This window comes from Megascapheus bottae, chromosome 11, assembly GCF_031878675.1.
Source record: "Megascapheus bottae isolate mThoBot1 chromosome 11, mThoBot2.hap1, whole genome shotgun sequence".
NCBI lineage: Eukaryota > Metazoa > Chordata > Mammalia > Rodentia > Geomyidae > Megascapheus > Megascapheus bottae.
This window is the reverse complement of record NC_143519.1, coordinates 41425158-41444916: the sequence shown is the minus strand read 5'-3', so window position 1 is coordinate 41444916 and position 19759 is coordinate 41425158. Positions and strand designations below refer to the sequence as shown.

Genomic DNA, 19759 nt, shown 5'->3' with positions numbered 1-19759 from the left:
TAGCTGTTTGCAATGGTGACTAACTTGGGGCTAAATGTAGAATTCACTGCATTCCTGAAGTTGACTCACTTCCATCTAAAGCCTCTTTCTGAGGTTGGAACTCAGTACAAGCTCTCATGGGGCTGCTCCTGTGTTCCATGGCCTAGAGTGATCTGCTCGGACCAGCCTAAGATTGCTTTCCATCTTAAGAAACTGGATACTCAACTTTTTGTTTTCTGAAGCAAGTAAATTAAAAAAGCTTAGAGGGGCTGGATGTGTGATGCAAGTGGTAGAATGCTGGCTAGCAAGCAAGCAAATACCAATATCACCCTCTACCCCCCTCCCCTCAAAAATAACTTAGATGGGCTGAGATGAGAAAGAGGATCCATAGGGGAATGTTCGGGATGGATTTGAGGACAATCTGGGTTACTTACAAATTAACTCTCTCCATCAGTACAGGGCCTGACCTCAGGGTCAAAGGTACAGCAGGAAACAGGCTGACTTCAGAAGTACAAGGACCTCGCTTGTGTTCAGATTCTGTTTTGGTTACTAGCAGCTACAAGACTAGATTCTCTCAGGTCCTGTAGTGAACACAGCACAGAGATGTGAAAATATTTTCCTTAAAGGCATTTTAGCTCTCTTTTTTTTTCCTGAGTAATCCATAATGCATACTCACACCACCATTTCCTTGGTTTCCTTTGGAGGAAAATGCATACATTTGTAATCAACAGGCCCTAGGAGTTTGAGGCTGGCAGATATGTATGATTAACTTTATAAACACAGTAAGAAAATAGACGAGATTTCTTTTCATCGAAAATTAAGCTTTACATTAAGTAAACCTACATGTCAGGAGGTCAGATGTTCTGGAAAGTAGAGGAAGAAACTTTAAGAGTTCCAGTAGTCCAAGGAGAAGGATTAATAGCGTCACCATAATTTGTTTTTGTTTTTAGTGCTTCGAAGTGTAATATAACCGCCCTAAGAACTCCTGTTCACCATATGTCCTTTCTGCCTTTATAGGTCTATAAAACAAGACATTGTCTACATACTGAAGGTCTTATATAACCTAAAAAGTGGTTATTATAATCATTTTGAATAGAAATCAAGAGATACATGTTTCAAAATTTTTCCTAGTAAAACTACTCTCTTCCATGAGCAGTTTTTCCCGGTCATCAAGCACTGGTCAACTTACTCAATGTTGCAAAAGGTCTAGCTAGCTGGGAGGGGACTTGAATCCCAGAAGAGCTAGGCAGGGAGCCAAGCCCTACATCAGAAAGGGAGGCTTGAAAGGCCATTGAAAAGAGCCGATCACTTTTCACTGCTATGGCACATTCACAGTGCAACAGCCAATAAACTGTGCTGATTGTCACAGTCTTCCAACACCCATGTGGCATTGTGAGGACTGTTCCAGTTTGGTAAATGAGAAAACTATCAAGTAACTTGCTGTCCAGGATTGCAAAGCTAAAAGTAGCAGATCTAAGTCTTGAGCCGAATTTGTGTGTGTGTGTGTGTGCATGTGTGTGTGCGCGTGTGCGCGTGCATGTGTGCGTGTGTGCGTGTGTGTGTGCATGTGTGTGTGCGTGCCTGTGTGTTCCTGAGCACTGAATCCAGGACCTCACACAAGCAAGGCAAATACTTTACTACTTGGACTGTTACCCCAATTTTGTTTTCTTTTTCTTTCTTGTTTGATACCAGTACTAGGCCTTGAACTCAGAGTCTCAGTGCTGTGCTTTAGCTGTTTTACTCAGAGGTAGTGCTCTGTGACTTGAGCCACTGTTCCACTTCCAGCTTTTTGCTGGTTAATTGGTGATGAATCTTAATAGACTTTCTGATGCCTGGTCCTGAAATCTCAGCCTCCTGAGTAGCTAGGATTACAGTCCTGAGCCACCAATGCCCAGCTATATTTTGTTTCTGAGGCATGGTCTTGTTAACTTTATTCAGCTGGCCTTCTACTTGAGTTCTTCCTGTGTTCGCCTCCTGTGTATCTAGATTAGAGGTGTGCTCTTCCAGGCTCAGTGATGAAGCCAAGTTATACTCAACAACATAACTACTTTCTCTAAGTCTTGGGAGTATTTGCTGGAGTAAGTCATTTAAGGCTGAGAAACTAAGAAGTCCTTCTAAGAGCTTAGTGACAAAAGTTAAGTTCAGGGTCTAGAAGTCAGATGAGATGAGAAGGTTCAAGGTAATAAGTTCTGGAGTTCTGCCACCAAGAAGACTCTCGTGGCAGGCACATCAACTGGCCTTCTTTGGGAATGTTGGTTTCCTGTACCTTGTTGTTCCCTGCTGCAGTCAGGAACTGTTAAAAGTGGTTTGAGATGTGTCAACCTTCTGTTGTGAGAAGCCTCAGTGGCCAAAGCACACAATCAAAGTCACGTTGACCTGTCCCGAGACTCCCTCACCTACTCCGTGACACTGAGCCACTTATTTACCTCTCTCTCAGATTCCACAGCTTGTAATTGTGAAACACTCCCCTCTTCTCAAACCCTTCCAGGGGTGCCTACTCACCGTCATAAGTGAATTCCCAAACCTCAGCCCTGAATGATCTGGTCCTCAGATCCTACCCAACCCCTCATGCTATGTCATACTCGTGTTTCTGCAACCACACCATCCTTGGTTTTTGCCCTGAATGTAGGTAGCATGTTATGGACATATGCCTCTTCCCAGAAGATCTGTGTGTGGATCATTCCTGCCTGCCTCTGTACACAGAGAGAGTCCTTTCTGATAACTCACCGACTTCTCCTTCATTCCCTTCTCTGTTTCCATCTGTTTCCTCTGCTTATCCTCCCTCCCTCCCTCCCTTCTTTCCTTCCTTCCTTCCTTCCTTCCTTCCTTCCTTCCTTCCTTCCTTCCTTCCTTCCTTCCTCCCTCTCTCTTTCTTTCTCCATTTTTTACCCTTCCCTTTCTTCCATTCCTTCTTTCTTTCTTTTGTGCCATTCCTGAGGCTTGAACTCAGGGACTAGGTACTGTCCTTGAGTGTTTGTGCCCAGTGCTAGAACACTGTACCACTTGAACCACGGCTCCAGGTCCAACATTTTTTGTGGTTAATTAGATAGCAAAGTCTCACAGATTTTTTTTTTTTTTTTTTTGGCCAGAGCTGGCTTTGAACCACGACCCTCGGATCTCAGGCTCTTGAGTAGCTAGGGTGACAGGCGTGAGTCTCTGGTCCCAGTTACTCTACTTGTGAACCTATTCTTACCCCTATTGCAGTTACACTAAATAGTCACACTTCAGTCTTTCTGTCCACTTCATGTGACCTCACCTACATGAGTAAGTTGTTAAAATTTGTTTAAATTTTGTTAAAATGATTATCTCTCTATAGTTCAACATAGAATTGAGAAATATTAGTGTATTTATACAATTGAATGTAACACCAGGAGGTAGAAGAGAATTATTAAGAAACTTACCTAATGTTAATCTGAAATTATTTGTACAAATAGAGAATTGTAGGGGCCTGGAGTGTAGCTAGTGGTAGAGTGCTCACCTAGCATGCAGGAAACCCTGGGTTCAATTCCTCGGTACCACATCCACAGAAAAAGCTGGAAGTAGTGCTGTGCCTCAAGTGGCAGAGCACTAGCCTTGAGCAAAAAGGGTCCAAAGACAGTGACCAGGACCTAACTTCAAGCCACAGGACTGGCAAAAACAAACCAAAACAAACAAACAAAAAATAAAGACTTGAATTGATGGGGAGAGGAAATGGGGACAAAAACATGAGAAGGGGATGAATGTGTGTGAAGTAATGCACCTTCTATCTGGCAAATATAACGGTAACCCTTCTATTAATTACAATTTTTTTTAAGTAAAAAAAAAAAAAAAGAATTGAGGGCTGGGAGTTTGGCCTCGTGGTTAAAGTGCTTGCCTAGCATGCATGAAGACCCGGGTTCGATTCCTCGGTACCACATATAGAAAAAAGCCGGAAGGGGTGCTGAGGCTCAAGTGGTAGAGCTCTAGCCTTGAGAAAGTCCAAGGACAGTGCTCAGGCCCTGAGCTCAAGCCCAGGACTGGCAAAAAAAAAAAAAAAAAAGAATTGAATTGACTGGGGACCTGGCTCAAATGGTAGAGTCTCTACTTAGTAAGCTTGAGGTCCTGAGTTCAAACTATAGTACTACCCAAAATAAAATAAAATATAAAGTATATATTAAAAAAAATAAAATGGAAAACAACCTAATCATTCACACTCAGGTAGGTATAAAGCTGGCATTTCTCTATTGTGGTTAGAAAATGAAATGTCCTCCCCAAGAGGCGCATGCATTGAAAGCTTGATCCCAGCTGACAGTGTTATTGAGATGTGACTAGATTGTAAGAGTGCTAACTCCCTCAGTGGACAAACGCATTGAGGCAATCATAAGTGAATGGGTTCTTAGGAGGCGGAGCCTGTGGAGGAAGGTCATTGAGGGAGTGCCTTTGGAAGATGGACCTTGTTCTGTCCCTCCCTCTCTCCCCCTGCTTCCCAGCTGCTGTGAAGTAGCAGCTGTTCTCCAGTGTACTTTCCAACCACCATGTTCCCCCCCACACCTAGTCCAAAAGCAAAGGGACAAGGTGGCCATTGAGTGAAACCTCTGAACTCTGAGCCAAAATAAATTCTGCTTCTCTTAAGTTGTTTTCTTAGGTATTTGTCACAGCAACTAACGTCTAATAAAATAGCCTATCCATCTATATGTGAAAGGTACCATCTTGTGAAAACATGCATGATATATCGTGTAATGCAGAAAAGCCAGTTATGAGATAGTACATATTGGGTAATTTTTTCTCTATATGTGCCTAAACAGTTAATAAAACTGCAACTATATATATATTCATGTATCTATTAAGATACATATTTTATAAATGCATTTAAAAAACATACATGCTATATTTTTCCTTAAGGAATATATAAAGTGTTAACAGTAGTATTTCTAAAAAATAAATTAGCTATGTGCCTGTGCCTGAGGCATGTACTCCTAGATACTCAGGATGCTGAGATTTGAGAATCTTGGTTTACAGTTAGTTTGGGCAAGAGAGTCCATGAAACTCTTATTTCTAACTAACCATCAAAAAGCCAGAAGTGGAGGTGTGCCTCAAATCATAGAATGTTAGCCTTGAGCAAAGAAGTTCAAGGGCAGCACCCAGCCCCTGAGTTCAAACCCCAGTTCTGGCACCCCCCCCACACACCTGTGCACACCATACACACACAATGAATTAGAGAGAAATAACAAGGGAAGGGGTAGGGAGGACTGATGTTCAGGTTCAACTCTACTGCTTGATTTTTGTGGTAGTAAATGTACAATATGTCAGCAATTATAAACAACAAGAGGAGCAGTGAGTCATTAAAAGAGGAAATTCCACTGGCAGAAGTCTGTCAGGGTTGCCTTAAGCATATGATAACCTCCTGAAATGGAAGTCTCCCTCTTTGGGCATCTATCCCTGCTGATGTGGAATAAGAGTGCTATGACTTGAATGTGAGTTTCACATTTCTTATGCTGAAATTAGAACGCTCAACCTTGCCAAATATGAATGGTATTCAACGGTGGGCCCCTTGGGTTGCAATTAAGATTAGATGAGCTGGGTGCCGGTGGTGTATGCCTATAATTCTAGCTACTCATGAGGCTGACATCTGAGGATCCTGGTTCAAAGACAGCATGGGCAGTCAAGTCCATTAGACTATTACCTCTAATTAATCACCAGAAAACTGGAAGTGTGGCTCCAAGTGGTAGAGTTAGCCTTGAGTGAAAGAACTCAGGGCAGTGCCTGAACCCTGAGTTCAAGCCCCATGCAAAAAAAAAAGAAAACAAAAGATGAGATGAGGTCATGAGAATGGGTCTCTACAACTGCATCAGTAGCTTTATGTTAAAAAAAAAAGAAGGAAGAGGAGGAGAATGAAGAGAAGGAGAAGGGGAGGCAAGGCAAGCTTGCTGTCCCTCGCCATATGATACCCTATGTCCCCTCAGGACTCTAAGAATCCCTACCATCCAGAAGGCCCTCACCAGATGCTGAACAGATGTTCTCACCAGGCTCTTGGATGCCTCAGCTTGTAGAACCTCTATTTTAGAGACAGTAATAAACTCTATCCTTGATAAATTTCCCAGTGTGTGGTACTCAGTTCTAGCAATAGAACACAGACTAAGACAATGAGTTTATCACCACTAACTACAGGAAGGAGCCTGTACACTTCCTACCAGGTCACTGTTGCTTCTAAACTGGGGACAAGTTGGAATGGTGTCTCAGCTCATCTTTCTTCCTAATAAATATCTATGAACTCTCAAATTGCTTCTGCTCAGATGATTATTTCATTGTTTTCTTTGTTATTGTTGGTGGTGGTGGTGGTAGTGATGGGGTGCATATGCAAGACTGGTTCAGAGTAGTGCTGTACCTTCTATACAACATTGAGCCAAGCTGTTTGTTTCATCATCCTCAGTTGTAAAATTAAAGGATATGTTATATAGGGGATCTCTAGGGTCTTGATAAACATTTACAAACTTAATACATAATATCAAGTAGCTGTTAATAGCCTGTCACATTTGGTTACTCCTTGACCTTCTCCCAAAGCAGAGAGCTACTGTTTCTTGGATGCTAAACCTGATAAAGCATCAGAGCAAGTGTCAAGTGCAGATTATAGCAAAAGCTGAATTAAGAGGCTCTTGAGGCTTGGAGACAGAGGCCATTATCCAGTATTGTTCCTGACACTAAAAAGATGCTCATCAGAAGTTCTTTGATTAAACAAATTACTGAGTAAATAATGTCTTCAGCTAAGAGAAAAGCTAACATAAAGAGAGCAGGGTCTGCACAGTACCCTGCAAAGAACCTTGAGGGCCAGGTTGAAGGTCCTTCTACAGTTCTGAGATGCCCTGTCTTCTGGAAAGGTCTCTGAGATGGATAAGAGATTCCTATGGATAAGTGAATGAGGAAAAGAACACTAGTCACACTGAAACTGGTTACCTCCATTCACAGAATGCTTGACAAAAGCTATTTTAGCCAAATTATTCAATCAAACTATGTAGTCACCAAATAGATCGTGTAGTTTTTCAGTTACAGCTGGAAGATGAACTAAGTGAGCTGATGTGAAGAAAGGTGTACGAGGTTTGTTTTAGCAAATAAATGGTACCCATTTGAAAACAGCATGTCACTTAAAAAGAAACATGAACTATGCTCAAAAGTTACTTTGTTAAATAGATTTAAACTAATTTTGCTACATTTTCCTTTATCCTTTCATTGAGTTCTTTCTTTAATGATAACCAAAGAGAAACTTCACCCATCTTTAATTATCTACAGATGCCAATGCAATCATTCAAATTATAATACGGAAATTGTTAAATTACACACCAGACTCCTCCAGAGCCTTCTACCTACTTATTTGTGGTATCCATCTTCCTTGTCAGTTCATATTTGTCATACTTGTCATACTCTAATCTCTCTGGTTTTGGATTCTTTTCTTTTCCTGTGGATCTTTTGCTCCTGTGAGATTTTCCGGTTTTAAATCCTCATGACATCTCCCAGCTATACCGTACCAGGCTCCTGTGCTTCTTGTGTCCCTGCAATGTGAATTTACTTCTAAATGTGTGTGGACTCACAAAATCAACACATGTGAAGGGGGCTCTCAGTGTGAGTTGATGTCTCACTTGTGATTGCTTCTTTTTTTTTTTTTTTAATCACCAAAGTGGTATGGAATTGGTTAATCGAGGTGTGGTAGAGAAGAAGCAAGAGATGAGATGACCTGGGGTAGGGGCAGCATTCTACTAGGTTGGTAGATGTAGAAACATCAGTTCACTTCTCTGGGCTTCAATTTCCTCCTGGTAAAGAAGCCATTGAAGCCAACCAACCTGTGAGTTTCTAATCCCCACTTCCCACATAGTGAGACATAGTACTGGGGAGTAGCTGGTAAGGTTTACTCTCTATTTTAAGCCAGTCAGAAAAGGGTAATGTAAATCTTGAGCCAACTGACTACCTCAGAGCCCCAGAACCTCTGAGTACCTGTCTTCCTCAAGAGATTAGGAAATCACGATATAGGAAGCAAAAAGCTATCAAGCATTGGTGGCTCACATCTGTTTCCTAGCTATTCAGAAGGCTGAAGTTTGAAGCCAGCCCAGGCAGGAAGTCCATGAGACTCTTATTTTCCAATTCACCACCTAGAAGCCAGAAGTAGGGCTGTGGCTCAAGTGGTAGAATGTTAGCTTTGAGCAAAAATTGCTCAGGGACAGCATTCAGGCCCTGAGTTCGAGGCTCACTCCACAGGAAGGAAGGAAGGAAGGAAGGAAGGAAGGAAGGAAGGAAGGAAGGAAGGAAGGAAGGAAGGAAGGAAGGAAGGAAGGAAAAGAAAGCAAGGAAAGAAAGAGAAAGAAAAGGACAGAAAGAAGCCTAAATTTTCATTCTGTACTCATTCATTTAAAAAGAGAGAAAAACCTGTGAGTACTTTTCCTACAAAACAAACTATAAACAGTACATCTTGAGGTGAAAGAAAAATACACATGGTTAAAAACAGGTTTATCAAATTAAAATAACTTAAGCCACATGATTGTTATGAACTACAAAAACCTTTCCCTGGTCTTGTTACTAAGTGTCCCTGTGATTTAAAGCTGCTAACAGCAGCAGCCTTTCCCAGTGATTCTGTCCCCTTTTTCTTTTCTGGGTAGGCCTGGCAGACACTCATTTGTATGTATGGTTTCAGCTTGTCTGCCGTGTCTGACTAAAGGGACAGATATTAATGGCATATGTTAATTACTATCCAACAACTTCCTTTCATTAGGGTGTTTATTAACATTCTCACTTCTGCCCATTGAAGCAGCTGGCACAAGGGTCTCGGCTGGCAGCCCTGAGTTCACGTCCTGTGTTCACTGTGGGCCCACAGGATATAATAGATTTTTCCTTTTGGATAATGAAATTCTTTCTGTTGCTATCTCAGCCAAAGAGGCTTCTGAGATGCCTGGAAGATGACAAAAGAATAGTAACTTGGGAAAAAATGCTTTGCTGTGGTGGCTTATCTTCAGGATTATGCTAGAGATTTTTGCTACGGTAGTCTGATAGATATCCATGTGTCTGTTAAGACTTTTACAAAAATCATTAGGGGACATGTTCATTCTACTCATGTATTCCCAGACACTAGAAAATAATTTTATATATTAGAGAAAATATGCACGGTTTTAGAAAGAACACCAACCTTCTATAAACATAACTCTAGACTAGATCTCTCCATGCCATGATAATACATATTTCCCTAAAATTTAAGATACTGGAGAGTGGGAAGGAAGGAGAAAGTAAGATATGAGGAAATGGGAGAAAAAGCCCAAATTGTGGATCAGCGTGGTGAACTATGAACTGACCTATATTCATATTTCATAATAGCAACCCGGTTGATTACCAAGAATGATGTCAATTTCTCTATTTCATTGATTGCACATATCTCTTTAATGTACCTTGAGGACGGACATGGGAAAGCCACCGTCAGGATGACAAAGCAACAGTGACATGGTAAACAAATGTTCTTTACCAGGGACATCCTGGGAGGTCACTTGTCCCAGAATATCAAATGTAGGAGAGAGGTAGTGCCGAATGCTAACGAGGCAGCCCTGACAGTCACAACAGGTTCCATTTTAAAAGTAACCAGAAATTTTATTCTCATCGGATCAGGCTGTCTGGCCACAAATATTGGAAAAGTAGGTTTTCCGGCTTCATATTAGTACACAATATAGAGTAGTGATTTTGTTAACAGAATGTCAGAGTTGCATAAGACACGGGTGTTTTTTTTGTTTTGTTTTGTTTTGTGGTGAGAGCTAATGTAAGCTATGCTGCTGTTTTATAGTCTTAATCCTGCAAAGAGGCTGCACCCCTTTCTTTCTTACCTGCTAGTCTCAGCTGCCAGAACCAGCTAGCACCCAGAATGTGTGATGGAAAGTCAAGGCCATGTGTGGATTTTGTCTCTTACAAGTCGCATGTCAAGGAGAGTCTTTGGTGTTTGGTGGGACAGCAGATGGTGAATACCAAGAGGAGGGTGCTGAGTCACCAAATACTTTTGGCCTAAAAGCAGGACTGACATGAGGCTGCCATGTACCAATATGGCTGAATGTACTCATCCTTAATATACATTCTGTACTGACTTGGCAGAAGGTCAATACCCTGAACCTTGGCAGTCTCTCCTTAAGACCCCTGAATTCCCCAAGATGGTCTTCCGGACACTGTTAGCACCTGGCCCCATAGAATCATTGACCTGGCAATATGCAAAAAGGGCACATTTGGCCTAGTGGTAGAGTGCTTGCCTAGCATGGGTTCAATTCTTTGGTACCACATACATAGAAAAAAAGCCAGAAATGGTGCTGTGGCTTAAGCAGTACGGCTATAGCCTTGAGAAAGCCCAAGGACAGCGCCCTGGCCCTGCATTCAAGGCCCAGGACTTGCAAAAAAAAAAGTGTTGTGCCAATGACATGGTGTATTATTAGACTATGCCTCGACCTTCAAATCCTAGAATTAAGCTGGTTATACAGAGAAGAATAAAACCTTAACCATTGTCTGCCGGAAGTTCTCAACCCAATAGAGAACTTTCATGAAAAGGGCTCTATGTCAAGTTGCAAAAATGTGGAAATGGTGCCATTTGGTTGACATTGATTTTCCAGCTTGGTCATGGGCTTTATCAACATGCCAGAGTGGATGGAATTCTCGGGCATAGATTCACTTCACTCGGGTTCTCAAGAGACTGCCACACAAACCCCAAATCACAACTTATCAATGAGAAACGAGAACTTCTAAGCAGAACAGACATTGAGTCACCTTGACTAACACCTTCTAACTAGGAAGACAAATGCTAATGGAAATGTGGCTGGATCTCACAGAAAGCCGGGATAACACAGGGAAAGTTTTAATGTCAACAAGTGTCCAATGTTCTCAACTTCATGCCTTTGTCTCTCCTTTGGGAATGGACCTGCCACAAAGGTAGGACTGGCTGTCCCCCTGAGGTCACCCATGAATACCCCTCTTGTCAAACCCTTCCTCTGACCCCTACTTCTTCTGTTCCACATAGACATACCACTTTGGTTGATGTGTTTCTATCTTTAGATTTGTTAATGCCATCAACCAAGCTCTAGCCAAGCTCTGTTAGCCTTGTGCCTAACTTGGAAGACATTTATATTTCAAGAATCCTGACCTTTTCTCCTTAAGACCTTGCCTTTTAGGTTAGATTATTATCACTTAACTCATTGGCTCCTGCTGTGGCTAACTTTTGAAGCATCTAAGAAATGCTTAAACACTGGTGTCTAGTCTCCACTCTCAGAAATTCTGATTTAATTGCTTCAAGCTGAAGTCTGGGCAGTGGCACTCATGCAGCTGGAACTTAGAGCTTTTAAAGGGTTGACATTCAAAGAAATGAATTTTGAGTTTGAGTAAACTTTAGGAATCCCTGTTTTAACTCTGACTCAGCATGGTTCGACCCACATCAACTTTAAGGGAATGACAGTGCTCCAGTCTGAGATATTCAATTGTTTGAACAAGGGTGGGAGCCAACATTTTCTTCTTTTGTTGGTCATGGGGCTTGAATCTGGGCCTAGGCACTGTCCCTGAGCTCTTTTGCCCAAGGCTAGCTAGTGTTCTACCACTTTGAGCCAGAGTCATTTCAAGTATTCTGATAGGTAACTGGAGATAAGAGTCTCTCAGACTTTCCTGCCTGGAATGGCTTTGAACCTTCCCAATAACAAAGGAACAGATACAAAAAAAATTTGAGGCTAGCTGCAGCCTGACTCCTCACGTGGCCCCTCAGTCCCCGACAACGGACTCCTCCAGGCACGGTATGGGGCCTCTCTTCACTGTGGCAGCAGCACAGCAAAGCACACTAGACTTCATGCCCAGGGCCAAAGCTGTTAGTGAGACCATCCTAAAAGGCCTCCAGTCCATTTTCCAGGAGCAGAGAATGGCAGAGTCAGTACATAAGCAGCAGGGCCATGGCTATTTAGCAACCTACACAAACAAAAATTGCAGCTTTACCAACTTGAGAGTTTATCCACATGGATTCCTGTTGCTGGACCTTCAGAGTGACCACAGCGATGCACAGGGCAAAAATGAAGTTGACCGCCTTCGGAACAAAGTAGAAGAAAGAATGAAAGAATTGAGTCAGAGGCCGGGAGATTGGCCTACTAGTAGAGTAGCATGCACGAATGCTTGCTTAGCATGCACAGAGACCCAGGTTCAATTCTTCAGTACCACATACATAGAAAAGCCCGAAGTGGTGCTGTGGCTCAAGGGTAGAGCACTATAGTCTTGAGGAAAGCCCAAAGACAGTGCTCAGGCCCTGAGTTTAGTCCCCAGGACTGGCAAAAACAAAATTGAATCGGAATAGTTGTGGCCAGGTGAAAGGATTGCCACCCATAGTTGGTGGAGGGGCCATTGATAGATATGTACCCACTGCTGAGGGCGCCTGGTTGAGTATGACATAGACAAAGTGGTGTATAATGAAGATTTGCCTCATCAGAACATTAAAATTCTACACTCAAAGGAGCTTGGAAATATTCTCATTCTTAGTGGGGATGTTAATTTGGCAGAGTGATTGTGCATTTACCCAGACCATCATGGGAAATGGTAAAGATGTACTAACTCTGGGAGGTGGAGATAGAGGCATATTATGTGAGATAGTCAGACTGAAACCAAAGATAGTCAGTACGGTAGAGGAATCCTTTGTTGTTTAATGGAACACATTCCATGGCTTCTTTTGCTGTCTTCTTCTTCTTCTTCTTCTTCTTCTTCTTCTTCTTCTTCTTCTTCTTCTTCTTCTTCTTCTTCTTCTTCTCCTCCTCCTCCTCCTCCTCCTCCTCCTCCTCCTCCTCCTCCTCCTCCTTCTTCTTCCTTAAGATTCAAGTCAGCAAGCCTGGTACTGCTGGCTCATGCCTGTCATCTGCGCTACTCATGAAGCTGAAATCTGAGGATCATGGTTCTAAGCTATCCTTGGCAGGAAAGTCTGTGGGTCACTATCATCAATAAACCACCAAAATGCTGGAAGCAGAGTTATGGCTTAAGTGGTAGAGTACTGCCTTGAGCAAAAGAGCTCAGGCATAACACTAGGCCTTGAGTTCAAGTCCTAAGGTTGGGGCACACGCACATATACACACACACAGCGAGAAGGAGAGAGAGAGAGAGAGAGAGAAAGAGAGAGAGAGAGAGAGAGAGAGAGAGAGAGAGAGAGAGAGAGAGAGAGAGAGAGAGAGAGAGAGAGAATTAGGGAGAGAGAGAGAGAGGAAATCAGAGAGAGAGAGAGAGAAAATCAGAGAGAGAGAATCAGAGAGAGGGAGGGAGAGAGAGATACACACAAACACACAAAATATTTATGTCAGGGCTTGGAAAGTAGCTTAGTGGTAGATGCTTGCCTAGCATACATTCCTCAGTACCACGTAACACAGAAAAACCTGGAAGTTGCACTGTGGCTCAAGCAGTAGAGTGCTAATCTTGAGCAAAATAGCCTGGGCACTGTGCCTGAGTTTGAGTTCAAGCCCCAGGACTGGCAAAAAAAAAAAAAAAAAAAGATTTATGTCAGTATTATTACAAGCAGATCCATTATATACCATTATATAGACTGTCTTGAACAAATGTTTCATTTTAGGAAGTACCCTTTTAAAGAGAAGCAAAGATAATGTAGCTGAGTATTAAAGAACAAGCAACTTTTTTACCCTGTCTATGATAATGTAGCATTTGTCAAAATGGCTTTTCTAAACCATTTTTATGGGAAGAAACAAAAATTCAGTTCCCTTTGGGTTTCCTTAGTGTGAAAATAAAATTACTATCATACTAAAAGAAAGAAAATGTGAGATGTGTTTATGTATTTATTATGAAATTTTAGTCATAAAATAAAATGAAATTGTTATTTGCAAGAAAATACATGTGATCAAAAGACACTATCTTGAGAGAGATAAACTAAGCTTAAAAATGCAAACAAAACAGAACAGCAAACCCAAAATATTGCATTTTTTTCTCATACCTGAAAGCGATATGTAAAACACATACATAAAAATATATTCACATGCTGGGTACAGTAGCTCAAGCCTGTAATCCTAGCTACTCAGGAGGTTAAGATCTGAGGATTGCAGTTCAAAGCCAGCCCAGGCACTAAAGTCCATGAGACTCTTATCTCCAATTAACCACCAAAAAACCAGAAATGGTGCTGTGGCTCAAGGGGCACAGCCTTGAGCTGAAGAGCTCAGGGACAGTGCCTAGGCCCAGACTTCAAGCCCCATGACCCCCCAAAAAATATATATATTTACATACACACATATACATACACATACATAGATAACATTTGCATAAGTATACATTGGATAAGCACAGAACATAAATATAACTATGGGATTACTTAGGAGGAGATAGTGATGAGGAAGGGAAAAATAATTTTGAAAGGATAAATATGGTCAAAATAGATTTGTGCAACTATGAAAAAGAAACGAGGAAACTATTAAAATGGTTTTGAGAAGGGGGAAAAATAAAGAGTGGGAGAGGAGACTGATAGAGGGATGAGATTGGTTGGAATACATTGTAAATATGTGCGAAAATGTAACAATGACTAATACAAGATTAAAACATTCTGGAATTCCAGAATTCCAGCCTGACATCTTCCTAAATTAGCTAAGGACTTTCATTTTTCCACACAGCTAAGTTCCTGTTGTCATCTCTAACTTTTCCAACATAGATGAGAATATCCTTTTGAGTTTTCCCAGTGTTTGCTGCCTGGTCCGATTTGCAGGGCATCTGGGAAAGCCATCAACATTACTTTGGAAGCAACTTTTAAAAAACGAAAATGCAGTCCTGGGAGAGGAAAAGGTAATGGGCAGGGCAGAGGTCTGTCCGGCACCTCCACCCTTCCTTTTCCTGGGACTATCAGTGATAGAACTGGCAAAGGAATGGTTTTGAGTACGGACAAGAGGGACGGTGCAGGGCCTTGGGCAGGTGATATACAATACAGAATAAGGGTTATCATCGACGCAGCATTATACAGTTCCAGCTTCTTCCAGTCAATTCCCCCACTGCCCCCGCCTACAGCCATGACAGAAATATTCTTCGTGATCTCTGGCTCTGAGCAATGCCACACCAGGGAGTTCACTTATTTGCTCATGTAGAAAATGATAAATGTTTTCTAGATCTCTGTAGAATTCTCAGAGTCACTTTTTTCTTAGGCCTGTGGGAGCCCAGCCATTTTGCATGACTGAAGCTATGCATACATAATCTCTCTGATGAAATAAAGAGAATATTAATTTCAACTTTCAATAAATAGCCATACCTAAGACAGAATTTTTCTTTTTGGCCCTCTGTTTCTTTCAGTTCTAGATGTGTTAATTCCCCAATGTACTGAAGTAGAATACCTGTCAGAAACCAACTGTGGAAGAAACTCCCAATGTAAAGCTTCTCACTAGATCATCTAAAGAGCAGCTTACTCTGCTCTTTCTTAGATAAAAAGAAATTATGAGCATCTATAATTAGATATAGTCATATAAAATATCTCTTGCCATCACTGAAAAAGCTTCAAAGCAGCACTGTCTTTGTAGAACACAGCAGTTTACGTACACATAGAACAGACCAATGAGATATTACCCAAATTTCCAGATGCTGCTCTGAATTGCAAACCCCAGTGAAAGGAATCAAATCCTTATTATAATGATAGATTTCCAGTTGCATGTGATGTGTGGAGATGTAGCAAACATACTTTGGCTTCTTTGTTGTACCATATTTATTTGCTCATTATTAACATTAGGAAAACATTTCCAGAGGCAGCTCTGCCAGGAATATGCTGTTCTTGCCTTTCTTTAACATAGCCATTTTTTAAAAGAATAGAACCAGAGAATTTAGAGATATCCATGATACCTGAGCCAAATGTCAACATAGCAGGACATAAAGGCATGAAGTCACATAGCAGGTTTATGACAAATAACATTCAGGTCCCCTGGACAATGTTTTACTTGAATATTCCATTTCCTTTCTCTGTCAGTCTATACTTTAGCATGGTTGGTGAGAAAATGTTTGAGTAGTATCAATCATTTTAACAGCTGCATTCTTTGTCACATTAGGATACCTTATTGGTCATGTTATGTAAACTTTTAGGATACAGAGAACCTCTACCAAGTTTCTTTCCTGGGTATGCTGTGAAGTTCCAGGAGTGTTCTTCTTGTTCATATAGTAACAAACTGTGTTCTTTGTGTTGGTGACACTCATTAACTGGGGAAGGACATAGGGGATGTCCTAAAGCTTAAGCTCTGTTGACTTCCTGGAAGCCAGCCTTCTTTACCTATCAATCACCTGATTCCCCTGGAAAATGTCCACCAAACCCTTTCTTCCCATCTCTTTGTGATATCTGCCACAGCTATTGCTGGGGAAACCTGGACCACGTGAGTGTGTGGAAGCAGTGGTGGAAACAACGAATCAGAGTTCAGAGCTGAGTTTTCTTTTGTTGCTCAAAGGAGCTCCACCAAATAAGCAAGAACATTTATGACAGGTCAAGCCACTAAGTAAATATTAGGACTGAGTTAGCTTTGGGTATGATGTAGTGTTTCTCTTTATTTTGAATGGTTGGCAAGCTCAGCTGCACAGACCTGGGGCTCAACTGAGCCTTTCAAGGGGAAGATGTGGATTCCTAGAGCTTGGGGGAGCTCAGAAGAATTACAGTCTGAAGGCAGCTGAGGCAGAAAAGTCCAATACATTCCTATTTCCAATCAGCACAATTTGGGATGGGAATAAGAGTATCAACCATTAGCAAGAAAACTGAGTTTCAGGCTCTGAGTTCGAGTCCTGGCACCAACAAAAGGAAGCAAACAAAAACAAAATGCTTTTAAGAAAGTTTTGAAGAAATCTCTCAGTCTGTTTTTATTAAGATCAAACACTCTGCCATTTAAAAATACCATCATTGAGCTAAAATACTAATTCAATTACATGCTCAAGCGTTTAATCCTCGCTACTAAGGAGGCTGTGATCTGAGGATCATGGTTTGAAGCCAGCCCAGCCAAGAAAGTCCATGGGACTCTTCCGCCCCCCAAGGGACTCTTATCTCCAATTAAATACACAAACATTACAAAGAAAAGCTGTAGCTCAAGTGTGGTAGTCTACTAGCTTTGAATAAAAGAAGCTCAGGCACAGCAACCAGACCCTGAGTTCAAGCCTAACCCCCTGGGAGGTGTGTGTGGGGAATATCTATCTATCTATCTATCTATCTATCTATCTATCTATCTATCTATCTATCTATCTATCCATGCACATATATGTACATATACGTGTAGATATATATCTATACATATGTAGATATATATTTCACGATCAATTTATTTCCAATAATTTCTAGTCAAAGGACTGTGGGAATGCAATGGAGTATTCAGGCTTATTTTGAGTTTCACTACTATCTATTCATAGAATACATGTCAGGTCATTAAGAAGTGCATTACTTCTGCTTTACTTCATCTTCAGTTTTCTGTTCAAAATTCATGAGTTTGATTAAGAAAATAGTTTGTTTTCATTACTTAACTCAGATTCCCTTTGAACACCCATAATCTCTTGGTACAGCAGGGACACATCTACTGGTTGGCATTTAATAAGCTTTTTTTTTTTTTTTTTTAACATTTTAGCTCTGTAAGTTATTCCTGTATTCACTTGAGGTTTGCCCTAGTATTCAAAGTCTGGCTTTCTTTATCAGGCTCTGAATATTGCCAACTCTTCCATTTAGGTGTTTTGATTTTGTAAGATGATTTGTGAACATAAAGAATTTAGCTTTTTATGTTTTATCTAATTCTCTCTTTTTAAGAGTATATCACATATATTGCTTTCACTTTGTCCTGTTTTTCCCTCTAAGAGCTAGTTGGGAATTAACACACCTTAAACAATTATACTTGCCTAAGTACATACTTGGGGAATGTAGCACTTTTGATTCCAAGTCTTCTGACTGGTGTATTGTTTTGTTTGGGCTCTGTTCTATATATATTTTTCTCATCCACGAGCTCCTTAAGTGGTGATTTTGGCTGCTTTTCTGGGTCTTTACATATTTTTGACCAGAAATCCCACACAGTCAATGCTCTAGTACTTCATGTACTGGATTGACAACCATTAATCCTGAAGCTATATCTACTTTCCTGGCTTTGATATTCCTATTTTTAATAACTAATGAGATAGTACCATGAAGGCCCACAGTGCTTCAATGCAGAGTTTCCAGCTGGTTTGCTTCTGTATAATGAGAAAAACCATTGTATATGCTTTTGAGTGAAGTATGTTCATTCAATGAAAGTCTCTGTTGAGAGTCAGTCAGCTCCAAAATGATAAGAGAAAGTCTGAAAGAAAATAGCAACCAGACATTTTGTGATGTACACTTACAGGAAGCTGAGACAGGAGGATCTTGAGTTTCAGGCCAGTCTGAAACTACAGAGTAAGAGACTACCTCTCCCTCTCAAAAGAAGTAAAAATTAGAAGTAATTTTTTAAACTTTAATGTGACATGGTCAAACAAAGCAATTACTTATTATGATAAGGGTTTGCCAGCTCCCAGGACTCGCACATTTAATCCTCTGGTAGGAAGCCAGGCACATGCCCAAGCTGTATCATGAACCATATTTATAACAGCATAATAAATGGGACCACTTTACTGCCAGAAAAACCTATTTTTAAAAAGGAAAGAAAGGACAAAAAAGAGGAAGAGGGGAGAAAATATCTTATGATAACATGTTTCATTTGACTAAAATTTAGACCAAAGCATCTCTCCCCAGAAAATGTTTCTTCATGCACCTAAAATTAGTTATATTTATCATTTTGCTATTGTTGATTCATCCTGCAAATATTTGTTAAGAGCATTCTTGCACCAGGTACAGAGACTAGGGGTCCTTCAAGAGTAGTTTGACCCTGGAGTTAACCTTTAGGAAACAACTATGAAAGTAAATAAATGACTTGAAAGACTAATGAGATGGGAAGATGAAGTCCAAAGGACAGAACATGGTGAGTGAGTTGGGGTGCTGATCTAGTCAGGAGGTGAAAGAAGGGCCCTTAAAGAAAGCAACCGTGGGACAAAAGCTTCAGAACAGAGATCTAGGGGAAGATGATGACATAGTACATACAAAGGTCTGGGGGTGGAAAAGGGCTGGGTGTGTTAAGTAGAGATTTTTAACCTAGGATCCAGGGATAGGAACGGAGTCCCTGCATTTGAATGGTGAAGGAGCGGTGACTTAGCATTTCTTCCAGTAATAACTACAAGAAAGCGCAGCAGCAGTATCAGCAGCACCCGCAACTCTGACACCAATAAAAATCAAATCCTTCCATGTCTTACAGAAGTATCTTTTGTAGATATCTGGAAAAGATGTTTGTGTCCATCATGACTTCAAAATGATGACAGCTATTAGAGCTGCCGTTTTTAACATGTTGAGGCACACGTATCACTGCATACAAATGTGTCTCTTCACATCCTGCTAACTCATTTCCTTCCAACCACATGGTGTGTGGTTATATGCATTTTATCTTATGCCTTTAAAAGCCTTCTTTAGAGAGGGAATCTTTACCCACTGACTACTGAAGTTTTCACAGCACAGGAAAGGATAAAGATTGATATTTGAAGGGAAACATGAAGGCAGTTCAGTAGGTGAATGTGACAGGGCAGGGGCTGGCTGATCCTGTAGGGCTGGTAGATTGCGGTGTAGAATTAAAATCTGATGTTGAGTGCTGTGGAGTTACTGGAGACTTCAAGTATGGAGCTATGCTGTACATTACTAGGTGACTTAGCTGCAATGTGCAGAAAAAATGGTTAAGGTTTACTAGTGGTATCCTGGAGACCCTCAAAAGGGCAGCTCTGCTGGAACTGAGGTTAGGTGATGTGGAGGCAGTAGAAGACGCCA

General features: G+C 41.1%; 1 pseudogene; it reads left to right on the top strand.

Annotated features, from left to right (window-relative positions):
* Window positions 1–11743: 11743 nt before the first annotated feature.
* LOC150056939 (spermine synthase-like) overlaps window positions 11744–19759 on the top strand; it is a 40622-nt pseudogene continuing 32606 nt past the window's right edge.